Source organism: Callospermophilus lateralis, chromosome 7, assembly GCF_048772815.1.
Source record: "Callospermophilus lateralis isolate mCalLat2 chromosome 7, mCalLat2.hap1, whole genome shotgun sequence".
Lineage (NCBI taxonomy): Eukaryota > Metazoa > Chordata > Mammalia > Rodentia > Sciuridae > Callospermophilus > Callospermophilus lateralis.
In genome coordinates, this window is record NC_135311.1 from 55,651,623 (window position 1) to 55,672,711 (window position 21,089).

The following is a 21,089-nucleotide window of genomic DNA, read 5'->3' on the forward strand; positions in this document are numbered from 1 at the left end:
CGTTTTGGCTTATTTTTAGTGCAGAATTGATAGTTAACACTTAGCTAATCAATCACCTTAATTTGTAGAAGCCTTTTTGTGGGTCAACTTTATTGGCTTTGCACTAATGTGATAAGTCTTGGCTGGAGCAAAAATGATGTTGCTTCCTCCAGATCGAAGCTGTTAGTAAAGACGGACATGGTGGTTATGTGGTGTAGAAGGCACAAAGATAGTGGGAAAGGATCTCATCTTCTTTAGTGATATTGTGGAATTTAGTTTTAAAGATACAGATGTGCTTTGATATATACTGCGGTTATTATCTTGCAAAGTTGTATATAAACTAATTTTTTGGTTGTTAATCAAATTTGAATGGCTCCATCATAGTTTCAGACTTCCTTTGTCTTTATTGCTGATTTTTATTTTATTTATTTTTAGTACTGGGGATTCATCTTAGGGACACTCGACCACTGAGCCACATTTAGAGACAGGGTCTCACTGAGTTGCTCAGCACATGCACGTTGCTTTTCCTGAAGATGGCTTTGAACTCCTGATGCTTCTGCCTTAGCCTCCTAAATGCTGGGATTACAGGCATGCGCCATTGCACAGAGCTGCTGATTGATTTTTAATTGGCAGAGGTTTCTAAGACTTTCAAGTTTCTCTGCTATTTTTAACCTCTGCTTTGCAAATCCTAATACGCCTTCATTTGTTATGATTTTCAAATGTCGTTTATAATGTGAAAAATGGCCCTTTCTTCTACCTCCTTAATTTAAACTTTCAAAGTCTAGATTTCTGTAACAATAACAATATGAGGAGGCTGGGGAAATACCACAGTTGGTAGGGTGCTTGCCTCACATGCACAATCCCCTGGGTTCAATCCCAAGCACCACCAAAAAACAAAAAATAAAAAATAAATAAATAAATAAATAAACAAAACCCAATAATATCAGCAAGCACTAATAGAATACTTATATTATTAGGCATTATTCCAGAATAAGCACTTCCTGTATTCATTTATTCAAACCTCATTCTCAATGAAATAGGTGACATTTTCTTACATTTCACAGATAAAGAGATTGAGGCACAGGGAGATTAAACAACTCTCCTAAGATTACCCAATCAGTAAGCAATATATAGGGTTTGCTAAATTAGATTCACAACTCTAATTGAAAGAGGCACATTTGTTTAGAATCCATTAATTCATTTGTTTATATATATATTGCATTCCTACGCATTTAGTGCATTTTTTTCTATGCACTGAAGAAACGGCAGTGGACAAGGCACACAAGATTCCTGTGCTCATGAACTTCCACAGGCTTTAAATGGACACATAATAAGCAAGCGAATATGTAATATCAAGTAGTAGTAGTGCAATGGAAAACAGTAAATCAGTGGAAGGAGATGGTCAAAGTGGATGGGGGCCATGGGAAGAGGCAAGATGCTATTTTGGGGGGATTATCGGGGATTGGACCCACGGTTGCTTAACCACTGAGCTACATCCCCAGCCCCTTTTGTCTTTTATTTTTCATTATGAGACAAGGTCTGGCTAAGTTGCAGAGGCTGACTTTGAACTGTAGATTCTCCTGCCTCAGCCTCCCAAACTGTGAGGATTACAAATGTGCACCACTGCACCTGGCTAAGGTGCTATTTTTTGATAGATTGTCCAGAAAGGCTTCTCTAGGATGTCTGAATGATGTGAGTGAAAAAGCCATGAGCACACGTGGTAGAAGAGTATACCAGGCAGAAGAAGTGCTGATACAAAGGCCCACAGACAGAAAGGAGTTATTGCCTTCAAGGAACAATCACAAAAGTAGAGAAGAGTAAAGAATCAGGAGAGTGGTAGAAAGTGAAGTCAGAGAGGTATCCAGGAAGAAGGAGGTGATGAAAAAATGTTTGAATTTTACTGAGTGTGAAAGGAGAATGTATGAGGATTCTGCAGAAGTGTGTGGCATTATCTGATTTGTGTGTTTTTTTTTCATTCATAAATATACAATTTTATTTGCTATTTTCAGGGGAAACTTAGGCATTAAATGGTAAGCTGATAAAGCATGGATACTAATAAAGTACAAAAGTATAACTATCCCCTTAGAATAAATTTTAGTGAATTAAGTCTTAATATTTTTAAGTTAAAAAACAAAACCAAAACAATCCACAAGCCTACCTAATATGTCAATGTCAAAATCAAAAAATGCTAAGCACCCAGCAGCTCCCCAGGGCCAACAGGGACACCTTCCCTTGGAGCTCTGCTGGGAAGGACTGGTTCAGCCAGTCGCTAAATCTGTCCTTTAGAAAGGTTTTTATAAATTGTTTAAGCTGAACATTTAACAACAGACAAGAGGACTTACGAAAGGAGAAGGTAAATCCTAGATGCTGGAGAACTTGGTTAATCAGGTTATTGGCAAAGAGGAATAAAAAGAGGACCTAGGAAAGAAGTTTCTGAAAGCACTGACATTGGACAGTGTCAGAGCCTCTGACCTCACACAGGCAACTCCGGTGGTCAGTCTACACAGCATTAGAAAGAAGAACTGCATAATTTTACAGAAAAAGCAGAGCCTGAGAAGAAGAGACACATGATGCACTGTAAACATCCCGACTCTTCAACATGACTCGGAATGTCAGCTCCAGAAGCTAGGGGACAGGCCTCCGCCTAGCCTCCATGCCAGATGTGACAAAGGCACTGGTGGGCACCAGCTCCCTGATGAGCCCTCAGGTGGAACCCGTGAGGCAAAACTTCTACCTCCTTTTAAACTATTTGACAGATCCATCTAAAACATAGCAACACTTTTAGGCATTTCTAAAGAGTACATGCACACTTAAAAAAAGGGATACAAAGTTCTCTTGCCTGGAAAACAAAAATCAAGAAGCCTTGACTGTCTTGGCTGTGGAGGCTGGAATAAGAGCCTGGCTCTGAAGGAGGCTGGTCCTCAGGATAGGTGCCCAGAAAGTAGTGATGATGCAGAGGCCACCATTGTCAGGGGTCTTCGCCAAGGTTGAGAAACTGTCAAGTGATCACACTGGAGGCAGAGCAGCTTCCCTGACCCGAGGATGATGTTCAGGTGCTCAAGTACTGATCACCAGGCATCTGAACCTGAGCCACGGTGCTCTGGACAATCCACATGGCAGCTGCCTCTTCCTCCTGGTGAGGCCTGAGCTGCTATTGCAGACTATGAATGTAGCACCAAGGGCCCTGCCCTTCAGATGGTTTTCAGGACTGTGCAGGCTAGTTGGGAGCACCCTGCCTCACTCTGAAAAAACAGAGCAGGCTCCCAGAGAGAGCCCCCCGTGGCCCCTATGCCTCCTCCCTGTGGGGATGCCTGGCCTCAGACAGCTGGATCATCTCTCACCACCACCTCTGAGGCAAAAGAGGATGCACACCCAGATCTAGATTGAGATCCCAGACCCAGATTGAGAAATGATCAAAAGCAGTTTTCTTCTCACAGACGTACTTCCTGGACATGGCGGTTCACAGAATCTTGGGCAAAAGTATATCATTTCTTCAGCTGTCAGTGCTGCATCTCACATCCTTGAGGCCCTTTCTTGCAAAATCTTGGCCTTCTCGCTGGGCTCACTGGTTGTGCCATATGGGGTGCTGTGCAGCTCCGTGGAAACCACAAGGGGGAGCTAAGCCTGGTCTTCATTCCCATACTTGTAAGAGAAGCCAATGCTTACCAGCTGCTCAAATTTCCAGCCATCAGGCATGGTGGACACCATCTGTGTGAGCCCCTCCTCCTGACACTGAACACAGGGTATACATGCTTCATGGGCACCTGTGATGTTTTGCTGTCTCGTTCTCTAATTTTGTCCTTTACAAGTTTTGTGAGTGAGGTGATGTTGTAAAATTATGCTTCTTCCCACACTCCTTCCTCAGTGAGGTCTTTGTTAAGAACCAGCTTCCCATGTCTCAAGGGGTTCCACACAGCTCCAAGGTCCCTGGGATCCTGTCAATTAAATAGGCACCCCTTTCACCCAAGGACCAGAGTCCAGGGAGAAAAAGTATGTGTGCAGCCAAGTCAGGGGTCTGTGGGATCTCCTCCTCTGCCACTGAAGGCCAGAGCATGAGGGCGAGGGGTACCCATGGCACAGCGATGGGGGTCCCTGAGGCAGCGGGCCCCAGGGCACCATGTTGTCCTCTGGCCCAGGCACGGGGCTGGGGCCGACTGGTCTGCGAGGTCATCACCTTGTCGGAGTCCAGGTGGGAGTTGGCCTGGCACAAGCGGTACAGGAAGGATTTTGGGTCGGGGCACAGCGTTTGCCAGGTGGTGAGGAAGTAGGTGCCCCCGACATTTAGCCTGATAAGCCTGACCCACATCGACATGCTGCTGAGCCCTGCACTGCAGCAGCAGCATTGGCTGCCCCCCAGTCTCGCCCTGAGGCTGCCTGGGGCCTGCGAAAGCAGCTCCAAGACATTCTCAGTCAGGATCTCATCAAGACCAGCCACTGTGCTGATTTGTGTTTTTAAAAAGGTAACTGACTCTGGATGTTGTGTGAAGAACTTCCTACATGGAGCCCCTTAGAAGATTCTCACTGGGTGATAGATGATAATGGCCTAGACTCATCTACTCAGTTGGGGAAGACATGTTATGATTTAGATTTCTTATAAGCAGCCAAGTAGAGACTTTGAGAAGGTGATCAGAATAGAAATCTAGAACTTTTCTGGATTGTTAGAGAAGGAGAATAAAATTTTGGAAGTTATCAATGTATAGATGTATTAAAAACCTGGGATTGATTATGATCATCTGGAAGTGAATTTAAATAGAAAAGAGAGGCCTAGGACTCAGAGAAGTGTTCTTAGTATTCTGTGATCCCTCTTTCCAACACCAATAACAGTCATTGATGATCATTGTCTAGATTCATTAATTCATTAGTGTTTAAAATGGTGGTAATCTAATTCTATCATTCTTTCTTCAATTTATTAAATAGAATCTTCTCTAAGGAGAAAACTCCTGTGGGTGCTATGGTGCTTACCTTTAATTTCAGGGACTTGGGAGGTTGAGGTAGGAGGCATGAAAGTTCAAGGCCAGTGTCAGCAATCTAGCAAGACCTTCAGCAACTTAGTGAGATCCTGTCTCAGAATAAAAAGGGTTTGGGATGTGGCTTAGCAGTAAAATGCCCCTGAGTTCAAAGTCCAGTTGAGAGAGAGAGAACACAATGGATTAATCCAATAAAAACTTGCTTTTGGTTAGGGAATGATCCAACCAGGCTGTTACTGATGTCTTGAGGTTCCTGGACACCCTCCATTAGCACTAACCTACTTCTCCTTTGCAGTTCTATATTCCTCTGGGTCTTTAATCTTATCTATGAAGATGGTGAATGGAAAAAGAGAATGGAGGATTACATGTGGCAGAACTCTGCAGGCTAGACCCAGAAGCTGCTTTTTGCTGCCTGTATTCCCTTGGTTAGAACAGTCATCTGGCTGCAGGTAACAGCAAGTGAGACCGGGAAATGAAGTTTATTTGTATGAGGAAAATGGAAATGTTTTGGCAATAGTTACAACTTATGATTATAACCTATGATAGAAGCTGAAAAGTAAAATAATATGTTCCGATGAGAATAAAAGGATGGGGGAAGGGAGCTATTTCAGGAAAGTCCTTTGTTATGAGGTAAACATACAAACCCTTGGTCTTAATGCATACCTGGGATCATGCTTAAGAGGCCTAAAAAATGAGAAAGCAAGAAGCAGTGGGAGAGCTGAATGAGGTGAGTCAGGCCAATAATCCTAGCAGTGGGGGAGGCTGAGGCAGGAGGATCACAAGTTCAAGGCCAGCCTCAGCAACTTAGTGAGACCCTGTCTCAAAATTTAAAAAAATAAAAAGAGCTGAGGGTTTAGCTTAGTGGTATAGTGCCCCTGGTTTTAATCCCCCATACTTGGAGGCGGGGGAGACTTTTAAAAAAGTACTCTAAAACAAAGTTCCCTTTCTAACTCATTGCCCCACTATTTTGGAGAATTGGGGGAGGGGTAGGTAATTATGTGATAATAGGGGTTTTCTTTCAAGAAGCAAGAATGACCTTAAGGGACAATCAATCCTTGGGTAATATCATTGTCAGAAAAAAAAATGGAATGATATTAATAATTTTTAAATGAATGTCATATTTGAAAACTTCTCCCAATTTTTATTTTATTTATATTGTATCTTTTGGTGCTGGGGACTAAACCTAGAGCCTTGTACATGCTAATAATGCACCCTAACAACATGTACTCTCCAAACACCCCCTTCCAATATGTAATTGTTAGATGTTTTATAAACTTAATAAACTACATAATAATTTTACCTGTGTGGACTGTAATACAGCTGTCAGGCCTTTGTTCCCAAAAGTTCCCACATAAATGCACAGATAAAATTTTTGTCCCCTGTTATCTTAAACACCTCAAATGGCTTGTCACCCTCCCACCTTGCTCCTTATCTCTCCTTTTCATGGTGCTGGGAATTGAACACAGAGCCTTGCACTTGCTAGGTAAGGCTATACTACTGAGGTGTATCCTCCTTGGCACTTTTCATTTTCTCTTTTGAGACAGGGTCCCACTAAGTTGCTGAGTCTGGCTCCACCTTGTTATCCTCCTGCCTCAGTCTCTCTAGTCACTGGGATTAGAGGCATGTGGCAGCACAGGCCAGTTTGGTTTGGCACTTACCTATGTTGTAGTCAATTGATCTTTGTAACCAGGACAACATACTCATTCCCATGCTAAATATCTGCTGTGGAGATACAGGAAACTTTTGTTATTTTTTTCCCTTCCTGCCTGGGATAAAATCAGGGGTAGAGAACCAGAATTTCTCTTTTGCTTGCAGTCTGGACAAAATTGTGTTTATTATCCCCCCTGGCCGGCTAGGGTTTGGAAGAGCATTTGCATCAGATGCCAAGGCTGACCCATGAATAAGCAGCAGTGGACACTTTTAGTTTTAGCCCTTGAATTTTATAGAAACTATAGAAGTGACTCAAAGAACTCTTTGTAGACCTGCCTATTGTTTCTTCATCAGAATTTCCTCCCTGTTCTCTTTCTGAACATCCCTTCACAAGGAGAGGCTGGGCCCTCAAGGGCTCTGTGAGCATGGGGAGAAACTGGCTGCTCCCTGAGACCTTGAAGTCAAGCCACACCATTCACCAGGGCTGGATCCTCACCTTGGCTTTATGACTAGTTTTCCTGGTGTAGAAAATACTCTTTTATGTAAGACCAATAAATGTCCTGCTGCCTAGTGAGAGATGTTTTGGCTTGGCATGTTACACTTGCGTTTGGAAATCTCATGAAGAGGCCAAGCCAACCATGTGATTCAGAGGAGGAAAAATAAGATCAAATGCTAAAACACTGGACCAGTTCCCCAGCAGTTGACAGGTGGATAAGAGAAGAGGCCCTGATGTCCATATAGTGGCTATGTTGTTAATAGAGGGACATTATGAAATCCTTGAAGGTTGACATCAAGAAGTTAAAATGCTTAAAACCAAATGTTTCATGTTATCTTATTTTATTAGTGATCAGCTGGTAATACTTTAAAAACTTCCAAATCTAGCATCATCTCAGTTGTGATGGTACTTTGGGGTTCTAGTATACATTTTTTGTGTGTTCTAGACTGAACCAAGAACTGTTTATTCTTTTTCATTTTTAAAATTAATTTTCTTTAATTTCCATGAAAGTAAAAATAAAATACTATTGGAGAGTTTTTATAGAAAAACAAGTGTTTTGCCGTCTTCTTTGTCCCACTTGCCAAGGCAAATATTCTCTCCCTTTTTGGCTGGTTAAAAAGACTAAAACCTTTAATACTGATTTTTATCGCTGTATTCTTTTCAACTGATCCCTGAAAAGTTACATCTGCAAGTAATCTGATATGTATCCTTCAAGAATTCATTTCTCAGCTCATGACAAACATACATACAATCATGCATTGCCTATGGTTGAGCTATACCCTGAAAAATGTATCTTTAGTCAATTTGTCATTGTAAGAACATCACAGTATCTACTTATATAACTTGGGATAGCTACCATGTACTAACCACAAGATATCATCTTATAGCGCAACAATTGTGTTTGTGGACTGCTGTGTTATTCAGCACATGACTGTACATATGTAGTAATGGAGGCCACTTTTTAATCACCAGTACTGCAAAAAATAATTATTTTTTCTTTTTAGTATTCTGGTAATTACCTCCAGATATTGAATTATATGCTTTTGCTGATATTTCTTCATTTCTCAATTTAAAAGTTACTGTCTTCTGAGTATGGTGGTTCAAATCTATAATCCAAGCTATTCAGGAGGTTGAGGCAGGAGGATTGCATGATTGAGGCCATACTGGGCAACATAGGGAGACCCTGTCTCAAAATAAAAATAAATAAAGGATAGGGGTATACCTCAGTGGTGAAGCACTTGCCTAACATGCAGGAGGCCCTGGGTTGTATCTCTAGGACCACGAAACAAAACCATGAAAGATACTATCTATTCACTTTTCATATTCCATGTGAATATCTTTGGAAGAAAGTTCCAGACAGGCGCAACAGCAAAAGCCTCAAAGCAGGAGTGTGAGAAGGTGGAGGGCCACATGAATCAATTTAGGAATTTTTTTTTTAACTCTAGGTTCATTGGGAAACCATTGCAGGTTTTGAGCACAGAAGTGACATGGTCTGATCTGTGTTTAGAAGGCTGTGTGTGTCTCCCATGTTGAGAGGTGCAGGAAGACATTGGTGGAGGCAGGGGACTGACCATGCAGCTCGTAAGTAACCCAGAAAGATGAGGTTCCTTCTGAGCAGGCAGTGCTCTTGGAGTTAATGAAGTAGCCCATTCTGGATATCATTTTTTAAAGGTATATTTTTGTATATTTAATTGGTATTTTAAAATTTTAATGTATTTTTTTTTTGCTATTCACTCATTTAAAAACAAAACATGCGTGTAATTGACTGAAACACATGTAAATAAAAATCAGATTTGAAAATGCTTAGTGTTCCAGTGTGTGCCTTTCAACTCAGAGTAGTTGCCTGGGTAGCAAGACTTGGAATACAAAGGGAAAGGTTCTGCACAAGCAGAGGAGGTAGGTGCTGATGCCTCTGGCCTGTCCACTTCTGTAAGAGGCAGTAGTGTGAGAATGCTAGGCTTCAAATGGAGATTACAGTGGAAGTCCAGGCCTTACCAACCACCTAGGCTTCAATTATACAGGCAAATGTTGGCAGTCTCCCAACTGTGAACTCAGGGTGGCCTGAAGTAGCAGACTGGGCTTCTTCCCCATTCAGCCCACATGACCACAAGGACTCACCCCCAAACCAATACTCTTGCTAAATTTCCCAGACCTGAAAGTGTTTGTCTTAAAGAGAAAAAGTCTTGGTCCAAAGTCCTCTAAGCCAGTGCTACTCCTCACTCCTCATTAGGACATCTGCAGCTTAGCTTCAGTCCCATGGCTGCAGCTTAGCTTCAGTCCCATGGCTTCAGGAAAACTTGTTTTGAGGTCATCTATGACTTGTAGTCGAATCTGGACAGCCTCATCCATTCTCCATCAGGTGCCTGAAGACCTGCCCTCAGTCTGAGTCACAGGCCCCTATGAATAGCTTGTTTGCCTCTTATTCCTTTACTGCCCATTTCATTACTATTATTTTTCACATGCTTTTGGAATTCACAAAATCCCCTTGCTTTTCCCATGTGCATGCACATTATCCAGCTCTGTATCTCTGACCTAAACTCAGTTGTCTATTTGATAGTCCAAAATCAAGCATAGGTGCCCTTACTGCCCTCATCTCCCTACACCCAGCCACCTCCTACCCCTTACCAGCCACCCTCCTCCTATCAGTTCAGGCCACATATTTTACTCTGCACCATAGCCACAGCCCACATACTGCTTCTACTGGGGGTAGGATAAGGTGAGACACTCAGGCCACCAGGTGGAAAGCAGACAAGGACAACCACTGTGAGCAGACAGGGTGTGGGCCATGGTGGCCACCCTGAGTGCACCTTATGGGCTGGAGGTGGTGAGATGGCAGGAAGCTTGGATGAGGATGTGCACATCTGCAGGGACAGCTTGGAAGTTCACAGCTGGAGAGGAAACAGCATCTAGGGTTTGATTTCAAGGGCCATGCCTGGGTGGGGTGCTGCCTTGATGAGATCCAAGATTGTGGAGATAGCTTGAGGAGATCCAGGATGGTTTCTGAGGACTGACACCATCTGTCATCAGAGAACAAGCTGGTAAAGACGGAAATAGTCCACAAGGCAGAGAAGCAAGAGGAGCCTGCTAAGAGCCAACACAGGTATGATCCTGAAACACTCATTAGATTTGTAACTTGAGGTTCACTAGTGGCCTGTCAAGAACACTCCCATGGAATGACAGGGTGGGCTGAATACAAGGTAGAAAGTGAGGAAAAACAGCTTCCCAAGAGAGGAACAGTGGGTTGAAGGAAGGCCAGGGAGACATTCACAGCTCATGATCTGGGTCCAGAGAGATCTGGCCTTGGTTCCAGTTCTGACCATTTTCAGTTGTGTGACCTTGGGTATATTTGCTCTTCATGGCTTCAATTTCCTTCTATGCTACACTGTAGGAATAGCCAGGGCTGAGGAGACTGCCCATGTGGAGCACTGTCATAATCTCATGTGCTCCATGACATGGAAGTTCATGGGAATAATCTGCCCAAAGGAACAGGAAAGCCAAGGGCAGAGGAGCTAAGAAATCCCCAACTCCAGTACCAGTACAAGTTGGTAGATGGTGGTGGTGTTTTTAGTAGCAAGAAGAAAGTGCAGCCAACAAGCAGACAACTGAGAGTGGAAGGCCCAGAGATGAGTGGCTGCAATAAGGGTGAACTGCCATCCCAGCAGCATCCCTCTTATTCTGCTGCAAGTGGCCCCAGCCCAGCTGGACCCATCCTCTATATGTGTCAAGGCACATGCATAAAGGCACGTGTCCCTCAGGGGAAAAGCTATGGGATACCCTGCATGTGGATGGCCCTCTGCTGCCATCACACAGCCTATAACCAATCTTTCACCCTACTCACCCCTCCCTTCCACCCCAGAATGAAACTGAGCTACGTATAGAGATCACAGAACAGGGAGGATCTTGAGACCTTCCTTCTGGTTACAAGGCTGCTTTATACCAGGCCTTTCCTTGCCTTCAACTGTGATTCCCACATCACTTGGCACATTAGATATAAAAGCTGCACTGTCTCCAAGGGGAAGGCTTCTTAAATTATTCTGCACAGCAGAAAGAAAAGGTCCAGCCCTTAGCAAGACACTCAAGTAGTCTGAAACCCACAAGCACCAGAGGCTCCCAGAGTTCATCAGCAGACACCTCAATTCCTTCTTTGCTATGAAGCCTGAAAGGATACTCTCTACATGGCCCCTTGAAGAGCCATAAATTCCAGAGGCTCTTTGGTGTCACACTGCCAGCCTCTGCCTTTTCCACAAGCTCACCCACTTTGGTCAGGTCATTATGCCCCTTACCCCGGGGAGTTCTGGCAGCACTTTTCACCTTCCATAGGCTCTTCCCATGATTTAGAGAAGTAATACAAGAGCTGCCCTTCTAAAAGTTGCTTTTTCAGTTTCAGGAACAGAATTAACCCACCCAATTAAGTTTTCAGAAGCTTAAAATATACCATTTTTCAATATGTACACACAAAGGCTAAATGCAAACCAGAGTAATGCACAGGTGAGCTCTAAGTCCTTACTGAGAAAATAGTGATTAAATTTTCACACACAGCAGCCTGTCCTGCACACAGCAAGTCAAAAAAGGATGCACAACCACAGCCAGCTCAACACAGGACAGCTCTTCCAAGGCGTCTGCAGTGAATTATGCTGAGATTTCCAAAAACACCACAGGTGTAACAGTGCTACCCTCAAGGGCAACTTAAACACAGCAATCCTTACACTGCCTGAACATGGTCCACTTGTTTTTTAATGCTTCTATCCTTACTGATTGCTAGTTTAGAATGAATTTTTTAAGGATTTATCTCGATGACTTAGAAAAATACATGTCATTTCTCTCTTGGATCCGGATAATACATCATCAAATAACTGAGTAAGGCTTTTAAAAAACAAAAGTCCATAGATCCCATTGTAGAAATTTCCAGGACACCCTTCCAGGTAACAATCAGGGAATCTTCAACAGCTCCAGGAGTGCTCCAACAGCTCCAAAATAACCCTCATGTTCTGAAAAAAGTGCTTTCAACTGTCCATTGGACCAATAATCTAAAGCATATGCCAAAAGCCGCATGGCAATCTTATTAATTCTCAAGAAATTTCCAACAAATACCACCTGGTTAATGTTCTCAAAGCTACAGCCCAGCCTGGCAATCCAAACATCTCATAATTTCCTCCATAATGTCTCTCACTAGTTTATCCACTTTGGTGCTACCTCCATGAGATGCCATTTCAAGAGCTTCTTCAAAAGTGGTAGAGCCAGTAAGAAGACAGCAGAGACCAAAAAAAGTTCCTCCTCCAAGACTTGTGCCTGTGACCCTCTTGTAATTATCTTTGGGATACACTGCTAAAATGCTAACCACTGAGCCAATGTTCACCAGAAGCAGAGGATGTGGGTTTTTCAATTCAAATGGTAACTTCTGACATTTTTCAGAATCAGCAGGATTTTCAAGGTAATAGCACTGTGATCATCAATTGAAACCAACTGAGTCAATACATAAAATTCCTTGGATTAAGCAGTCTAGTTCATGCAGTTTGCAAAGCTGAAGATCACCTATCTTTGCATCCACACAGAGTCAGGTCCTTCAGCTCCAGGTGCATGTCCCTAATGCCCATGAACCCATAAGCCACATTGGAGGTCAAGTACTTCCAAATGCTTCGAAGACTCTCCACTTCTTCCCCTTCTTCTTCAGCAGTGATGTCTTTGGGTTCAAAATAAACCAGCTTGACCAGGGTTCCACCTATATCCAAGCCAAACCATGGAAAAAGCGGCCGCTTTTTCCGGAGGTTTTCAACCTGCGGGCGGGAGACCTAGGCAGGGCCTCTGCAGGAGTTGGGCTGATCCCGCCATACACCATCCGCCAAGGCCCGGACAGCAGGCGCTGTAGCACTGCTCACTGGGCGCCAAGGTGGCTCCCACCGCCGTCCTTCGGAGCCCCATGGGCGCTGGCTCCCCAGTCCACAAGGATGAGGTGGCGGTGGCCCTGCCATGGCGCTCCAGGGGTGCACCAAGCTGGCCCGCTCCCATCCGCAGCAGCCAGGGCTCCGCTGGAGCCAGCCCCCCAGCGCCAGAATCCTCCATCCTCCTCCATGGCAGTCCAGCTGGAGCCTCTTGATATGCTTTGATGAGGCAATTGGTCCTTTTCTCCTTTCTTCCATCTTCCATATGCTTGTACCTGAACCTCCACATTCTGTCAGTTGTATATTTATTTTTACATTTCAAGGTCAATGCCAAATTCATTCTTTACTGAGACCCATCTTTCACATGTTGCTTATAGGTTGATCCTCAAAATTGAAAATTAGTGCTTTCCCTAATTTATATTATTGTGTCTTTTTAACTATCATTTCTGCATAGTCAAATAATGTGCAACAATTACATTTTTTTATAGGCTTAAGGTCATGATCTCTAGAATCCTTGGAGAAGAATGTTCTAGTGTCCAAATGAAATAAATTCTCTTTTATCATTTCAGAAAAAGCTTAAGATGATGCTGTATTTTAATGGGCTTTGTATTTGGTTCATGACTTATTTTACACAATTTTTGTTGTTTGTGTTTCCTGGAATTTCCATTTGTCTTTCTTTTATTTTTACTGAGAGAAGATTTCTTTACTATATCATGGATATCACCCATTTCCATAGTTATGATATCTTCAATGTAGACCACATTTCATTTTTGTTCTTGAAGACATTGTATTTGGGGGCCAACTAGCTTCCTATTCTGATTTAGATTGTTTAGCAAACTCCATGCACAACTCTCACCCTGGAATTGTTTTTGATTAAACTTCAGTCCAAGTTTCACTCCCTCATGTTCTACATCTTTGTTGGTTTGTGTCTCACTTCTCTGGAATACATCCAAAGGCATATTGAACAGAAACAAACAAACAAATAGATGGGAGATGAAATTGATGAATACTTGCAAATTTGGAAATGTCTTTCATATGCCTTCACCTTGATTTATAGATTTGTAGAGCACAAAATTCTATATTCAAACATTTTTTCCCTCCTCAGAACTGTAAAAACATTGTTTCATTCTCTTCTAGCACAGAGTGTTCCTAAAAAAGAGTTTGATGCCAGTTTATTATTGTTTCTTGATAAGTGACCTCTTTTCCCTCTTCTCCAGAGACTTTTTAAAAATGTACTTTTCCTATGTTTATTGCAGCACTGTGCACAACAGCCTAGATATGGAATCGACCTAAGTGTCCATCAGGAGGTGAATGGATCAAGAAAATGCGGTATGTACACAATGGAAATTCTATTCAGTCATAAAAAGAAGGAAATTATGCCATTTGTGACAACAGAGATCAGCGTATAGGGCATTATGCTAAGTGAAGTGAGTTCATGACAGAAGGACATATTCTGCAATATTCCACTTACAATAGATTCCTAAAATAGTCAAATTTGTAAAAGCAGAAATATAATGGTGACTGCCAGGGACTGGGGGAGGGGTAATGGGCAGTTGTTGTTCCATGTCTAGAAAGTTTCAGTTAACCAGGATAAGTAAGTTCTAGAGATCTGCTGTACAACACTGAGCTTGCAGTGAACACACTGTCCCATAAACTTAAAATGTTGTCAAGAAGGTAGACCTCATCTTATATGTTCTTACTACAATAAAAAATAAATAAATAAATAAAAATAAAATCATTTCTCTAAACATTTAGTGTTCTAAAATTTCATGGTGATGTGACATGGTCTTTTTTTTTTCTTGGTACTCATTTATTCCCTTTACTAGGAATAGTTATGTCTTTAACTTTGGAGGAGATCTCTTTATAATTATTACCATTTCATTCTTACTTATTTTTTTCTTTATTCTTTTTAATTTTTTTTTACTATTTATTATTTTTTAGTTGTAGTTGGACACATTATCTTTATTTCATTCTTATGTGGTCCTGAGGATCAAACCCAGGGCCTCACATGTCCTAGGCAAGGGCTCTACAACTGAGCCACAACCCCAGGCCCAACATTTTTTTTGTGTGTGTGTGGTGCTGAGGATCAAACCCAGGGCCTCACATGTGCACCTCACATGTCCTAGGCAAGCGCTCTACTGCTGAGCTACAACCCCAGGCCAAACTTTTGTTGTTGTTGTTGTTGTTGTTGTTTGTAGTGCTGGGGATTGAACCCAGGGCCTTATAAATGTGAGGTAAGCACTCTAACAACTTACATATATCCCTAGCTATTTTTCTTCTCTATTCTATTTGTAGGATATTGGAACTTCTGGATTTATTTTCTTTGCTTCACCTTCTCCTGAAGCTCTCTTTTTCTAATCTTTTGATTTATGTTCTAAAAGGAGTCCTAGGCTTTGTCTTTCAACACTTCAATTTTATTTGGGGAGTTACTGGGTATTGAATCTAGGGGCACTTTACCATTAAATTACATACCCAGTCCTTTTTATGTTTTTATTTTAAGGCATGGTCTTACTAAGTTGTTAGAGCTGTCCTGGATCCTCCTGTCTGAGCCTCCTGAGTCCCTGGGATTACAGGTGTGTGCCACAAAACCTGGAACACTGTCCCATAAACTTTCAATTAATTTTTAAAATTTTAGAAATCATATGCCTAATTTACAAGAATTTCCTTTTGTATTATTATTTTGATGTGTGGGGGTGGGACAGGGTGAGGGGTAGGATTCTCTAGTGCTAGTTTTGTGGAAGAAATAATACATTTTCAAATTTCTCTAAGAACACAAATTTAAATATTTTAGTTTTTTTTTTCCTATTCCATAAGCCGACAATCCCTGTTCTTCTTTCTGAATTAGTAAATCTTGGATTTTTTTGTTTATTCTGCTTATTTTCTTTCGTGTACTCTTTAGTTGTCCATCATATTTAAGAATGGGACTGTTCTAGATAGTTTTTCAGAGTTTCTTACTATTGAATATATAGGTCTTTCCTCCCACAGGTTAAGTGCCTGTGCTGGGAGCTCCATGTACATGGGAAGGACAATTAATTATGGTAATGCTGGTTACCAAAATAAGCCTCAAAACTTTATGGTTTTCTATGATATGTGCTTATTTCTCAACTGCAGCATAGTTCAGATGTTCCTGATTCATGGGTGGCTTTCCCTCATGTAGTGACTCAGAGACCCAGGCTCCTTCAACTGATGCTACAGGCATCTTCTCTGACCTTTTTACCTTCTGCTTCTGACTGGCAGAGGGTGAGTGAGAATGTGAAAAGGCACTTTTCTTTCTTTATTCCTTACTTTCTTCCCCCCTTCCTCCCTGCCACCCCACCATCCACTCAGTACAGAACCCATGGCCTCACAATGTTTAGTGTGTGCTGTACCATTGTGCTACACCCCCAGGTCCACAGTTGCTTTCTTAAAAGCCCTGGCCTGAGAGTGACACACACCACTTCTACTCATGTTCCATGTAGTTAAATGGCTACATTTGGATATGAGGGAGGCCAGAAGATGAAATGCCCAGCCTGGTAGTTCCTTCCCCAAAAATCATCAGGTTAAGGAATGAGGAAGCCAAGTTCTTGGTACATAGCTAACTAACCATAGCTTTTTTTTAAAAAAAATAATATTTTTAAAAATTGTGAATGGACAAATACCTTTAATTAATTAATTTATTGATTGATTTTTATGTGGTGCTGAGGATCAAACCCAGTGCCTCACACGTGCCAGTTGAGTGCTCTACCACTGAGCCACAACCCTAGCTCTAGCTAACCACAGCTTTAATAAACAGATTTACCCACTGGTTGCCTTAATCTTGGGATAAGAATGTTGATGCCTTTTAGTTTTTCAGGGAGAGGTTTGGAACTCCAAAGAAGAAATGAGAGGGCTTTACTTGTGACACTGATGTCCATCCTCAGCATACCTAATACTCCTCAGTTTATTCTGTTTTTCAGAAGAAGAAACCTTATTTTATTTTTCCCAGAGATGAAATGCTAGTTGTAGTCCATGTATTTAAAAATGGCAGAGGAAGGCAGGAAGTGTAAGCAGATATCTGGTGCCATCATGTGCTAGGCCCACTTTCAAGCAACCCTTCCATTTTAGCCTCTTAGCTCCCTGCCCTTAGAGGCACCTGCAAACTGAGCCTGAAGCTTCCCTGAGTTTCTGCCATGGAGACTGATCTCTCCTTCACTAAAATCACTTCCTGCATGTTCCATCCTGCACTGACAACTCTCCTCCTGCTTTCCTTGGTGTTCTGAATTAATTCCCATTTATCATTAGACCTTAGAAAGGTAGGGAAGAAGAAGCCTTATGCTTGGTCTTGAAACCCCAGAAGTTTCCTTGCAGGAATCTTTCATGTATTCAAACTGAGTTTAATTTGGCTATATTGTCTTTAAAAGGTCAGTTCTCTGTCTTGCTCAATTGTTTTAAAGCATGTTCAGAACTAGCAGCTCAAACTACTAACTGTGGGTTTTCATCAGGGAGCATGGCTCGTGGAGTCTGTCATCCTCTGCCTACCAAAAGGCCAGGCAGGAAGGTGACATTTGAAGGAGGACATTTGTTTCAATTCTTTAACCTCTACTCTTGAAATAAGTTGGAACAATCATTGGCTTAGTCTTAGCCATAGCTGCCTTGAATGAGTTGTGGTTTAGCATTATGACCTTCATTTTAACAAAACAACATAGTACCCTTATTAAGCCTGTTATTGTGATTATTTTAGGAAATTTCAAGAGACATTATCTGATACCTTCATCTTTCAGAGAGAGATTTTTCAAACAACTCATTGTTACAAAAACTTGACTTTTTTCAAAACCCAGATACATTCCCTCCTTTCTGAGAATGAGAGTTGTACAATTCATTGTAGAGTCATGTGTTGCATGCAGATGCTTTGATTAACAAGACAAACCTTATATGTGGTAGCTAGAAGATACAGCCTAGTGTATAGTGGGGCTATGCCACCTAGGTTTGTGTATGTGCACTCTGGTGTTCACTCAATAATATTGCCTAAGGATGTGTTTCTCAAAATACATCCCTGTCATTAAGCAACATGATGGCATTTCCCTTTATCATCTTTTTAAAGTTCTTTAGTCTTGATTTTATTCTCTAAAAACTCTGAAAGTGTCTGTAAGATCATGGGAATTCAGGGCTGTGGTTGTAGCTCAGTGGTAGAGAACTTGCCTGGCACATGGGAGTTACTGGGTTTGAACCTCAACACCACATAAAAGTAAATAAATGAATGAATGAATGAATGAATAAATAAATAAATAAATAAATGTATTTTTTCCATCAACAACTAAAATAATAATAATAATAATAATAATAATAATAATAATAATAATATAAATTGAGGTTGAACTGGGTTGGTAATTGACTTCATACTTTACCCAGCTGCAATTCTCAAATGGGACAGGATAAAGGTGTGCAGGGTGAAGAGTCAGGAAATAAGTGCTCTCTGATTATTTAAGGCTTCCTTAATTTAATGTATGGTACAATTTTAAAATAATTTGTCTGTTTCTTACACATTTTATAAATGTAAACATAAATGAAAATACACATTAACTGGAAAGCTAATTGAGAAGTTTGTGGTTTTTTTCAACCTTGCAATAATGTGGTCATGATTCCCAGATGATAAAACTTTTTGGACTCTACTTATAATAAGATTTTACTGTATCTTCCTTTATTTATTAATTCTATAGGGTTAATAAAATGTACACATTATTTGTTGACAATGAAGAGCATACATTTTATGTTATACATATTGTATATTGAATGGGTTATTTTATTATACACTTCAAAACTCCTGTACAAGATAATATAAATAACATGAATGTGAAAATAAAGTAAATAAAAAAATTCAGTTGAGTACATTTTGGTATGTATCTATTTTGAATATACTATATTTGGTACTCATTTCCATAGAGAAAATACTTTTCTTCCTTTTAAAGATTTCTTTGAAGACATAAAAAATAGCCTTACTATTTGTAGTGGATTGAAGAAGGAATCTGCAAAATTCGCGTCCATTGGAACCTCAGAATATGATCTTGTTTAGAAATAAGGTCTCTGCAAATGTAATTAGTTAAGATGAGGCCATACAGGATTAGGATGGGCCCCCAAATCCAATGATTTGTGACCTCATAAGAAGGTCATGGGAAGACACAGAGACACGTATAGGGCAAATACCTCTAATGACAAAGGCAGGGATTAAAGTGATGCAGCTAAATGTCAAAGAAAACCAAGGATTGCTGGCAACCACCAGAAGTTAGAAAAAAGGCTAGGAACAGAATCTCCTCTGAGCCTTTAGAAGGAACCCACTCTGCCAACACCTTTATTTTGATCTTCTGCCTCCTGAACTAGGACAGAGTAATTTTCTATTGTCTTAAGCCATGGGGCTTCTGGTAATTTGTTACAGAAATCCTAGGAAACTGCCCTAGCTCAAATTTAAAACATCTCTTTCTGTGAATACTTATAAGTTGAGTATTTAGTGGAGTTCCACAAATAACTGCCAGCTGATAACTTTCCAAATGAGAGTTAACTAACTCACGGGTGCCTAGAGGAGCATTTCCACAGTAGTCTTAATGAAAACATTATGATGAAGAAAAGCCATTTTCCCCTTCTTTTTCATAGAAAATACACTGTGGGTTAATATAAAATGCTTTAGTGCAATTTAAAAGCTTTGATCACATGAATATTTTTATATGAATTATAGTCAAAGGAGATGACATAAATGAAAGTTATCAAATTTTATGCTGCAAAGAGATGCTACTCACAAGTAATTTGAAGATTTTTTTTTATTCTTCTGTCAAAACCCACAGCTGGTGCCCATATTTTATTTTATTAATTAATCTTGGGAAGATACCAATAAGAAAGAAGTGTTCTGCAGTACTTATGAGAAAAAAAACACATCAAATGTATTTTCTTGAATGATGAATTTTCATGGTTTTATAACATGGAGAAAAAATATAAAAATAATAAATGCCACAGGAATAAATTAAAATTATTATTTTTTTAAAAAAATATTTTTTAGTTGCCAATGAACTTTTATTTATTTATATGTGGTGATGAGAGTTGAACCAGATGCCTCACACATGCTAGGCAAGTGCTCTACCACTGAGCTACAACCCCAGCCCCACAAAATTGTTATTTTTGTCAAACCATGGATGTATTTTATTCAGAATGAATTTGTGCAATTTGTATATTCATAGCTAAATATGTCATTGAGTCTGGGGAAAAAACACTTGGTTGAATAAATTACTTTTATAGAAAAAGGCCTACAACATGGTCCACAGAGGCTTACTCAAGCTGTCATTTTGATGTTCTGTCGCCCTCTACTGCTCAAAGAGACAAATTACAGTTAGCCCTTTTCTCTACCAAAGTTGATATCTTTTCTACAGGTTAAAAAAAAAGAAAAAATAATTTTTTTTTTGTCCATTTGCTTAATCAAGTACTTATGTTCAAAAATAAATAAATAATACTGGAAATTAGAATACATAAAATCATGTGTTTATGTCTCTGTGAACTCCTCAATGTTTAGGGACTCTGTTTTATCTTCATATCCCTGGCAGCCAACATACTGCTTAGCATGGTATAGTACTCAATAAATGTTGGGTAAAGAAAATGCTGAGGCAATCTGTAAAATTAATCATGTCTTCATTTATCATTTTTATGAAATTCCCTATTATATATATCATTATCATATATTTATAAAATTAGTAAAAATATTCTAATATATTAATTTCATAAAGAATTAAAGTTATTTTAATGTTGATATAACTTACCATTTCAAAACCTTTATTTGTAGACATTTTGACTGTGGTTTAACAGGGGCACTTTTGTGGCTATGTTATTCTGATTAGTTAATTGGAGATTTTTTGCTGGTTAGTTAGGATCAACTGTGGGAGACAGAAAACCTGAAATACTAGTGACTTAAGGTCTGAGTTTATTTCTGTTACATGCAAATCTATGTATATCAGGTCTGACATGACGTTTACATCATCCACAGAATCCTTACTCCTTCTGTCTTATAGGTTTATCCTGTATCAGCCATGTGTAGTAAGTGGCACGAGGAGGCACGGAGCCTCTGTGAGAGTGCATTAGGATGTTTGTATGCCACATCAGAGTGGAGGTTGGCATATGGGTATT

General features: G+C 40.5%; 1 pseudogene; it reads right to left on the reverse strand.

Moving 5' to 3' along the window:
* Positions 1–12,021: 12,021 nt before the first annotated feature.
* LOC143403968 (pantothenate kinase 2, mitochondrial-like) lies at positions 12,022–13,098 on the reverse strand (annotated as a pseudogene).
* Positions 13,099–21,089: the final 7,991 nt, after the last annotated feature.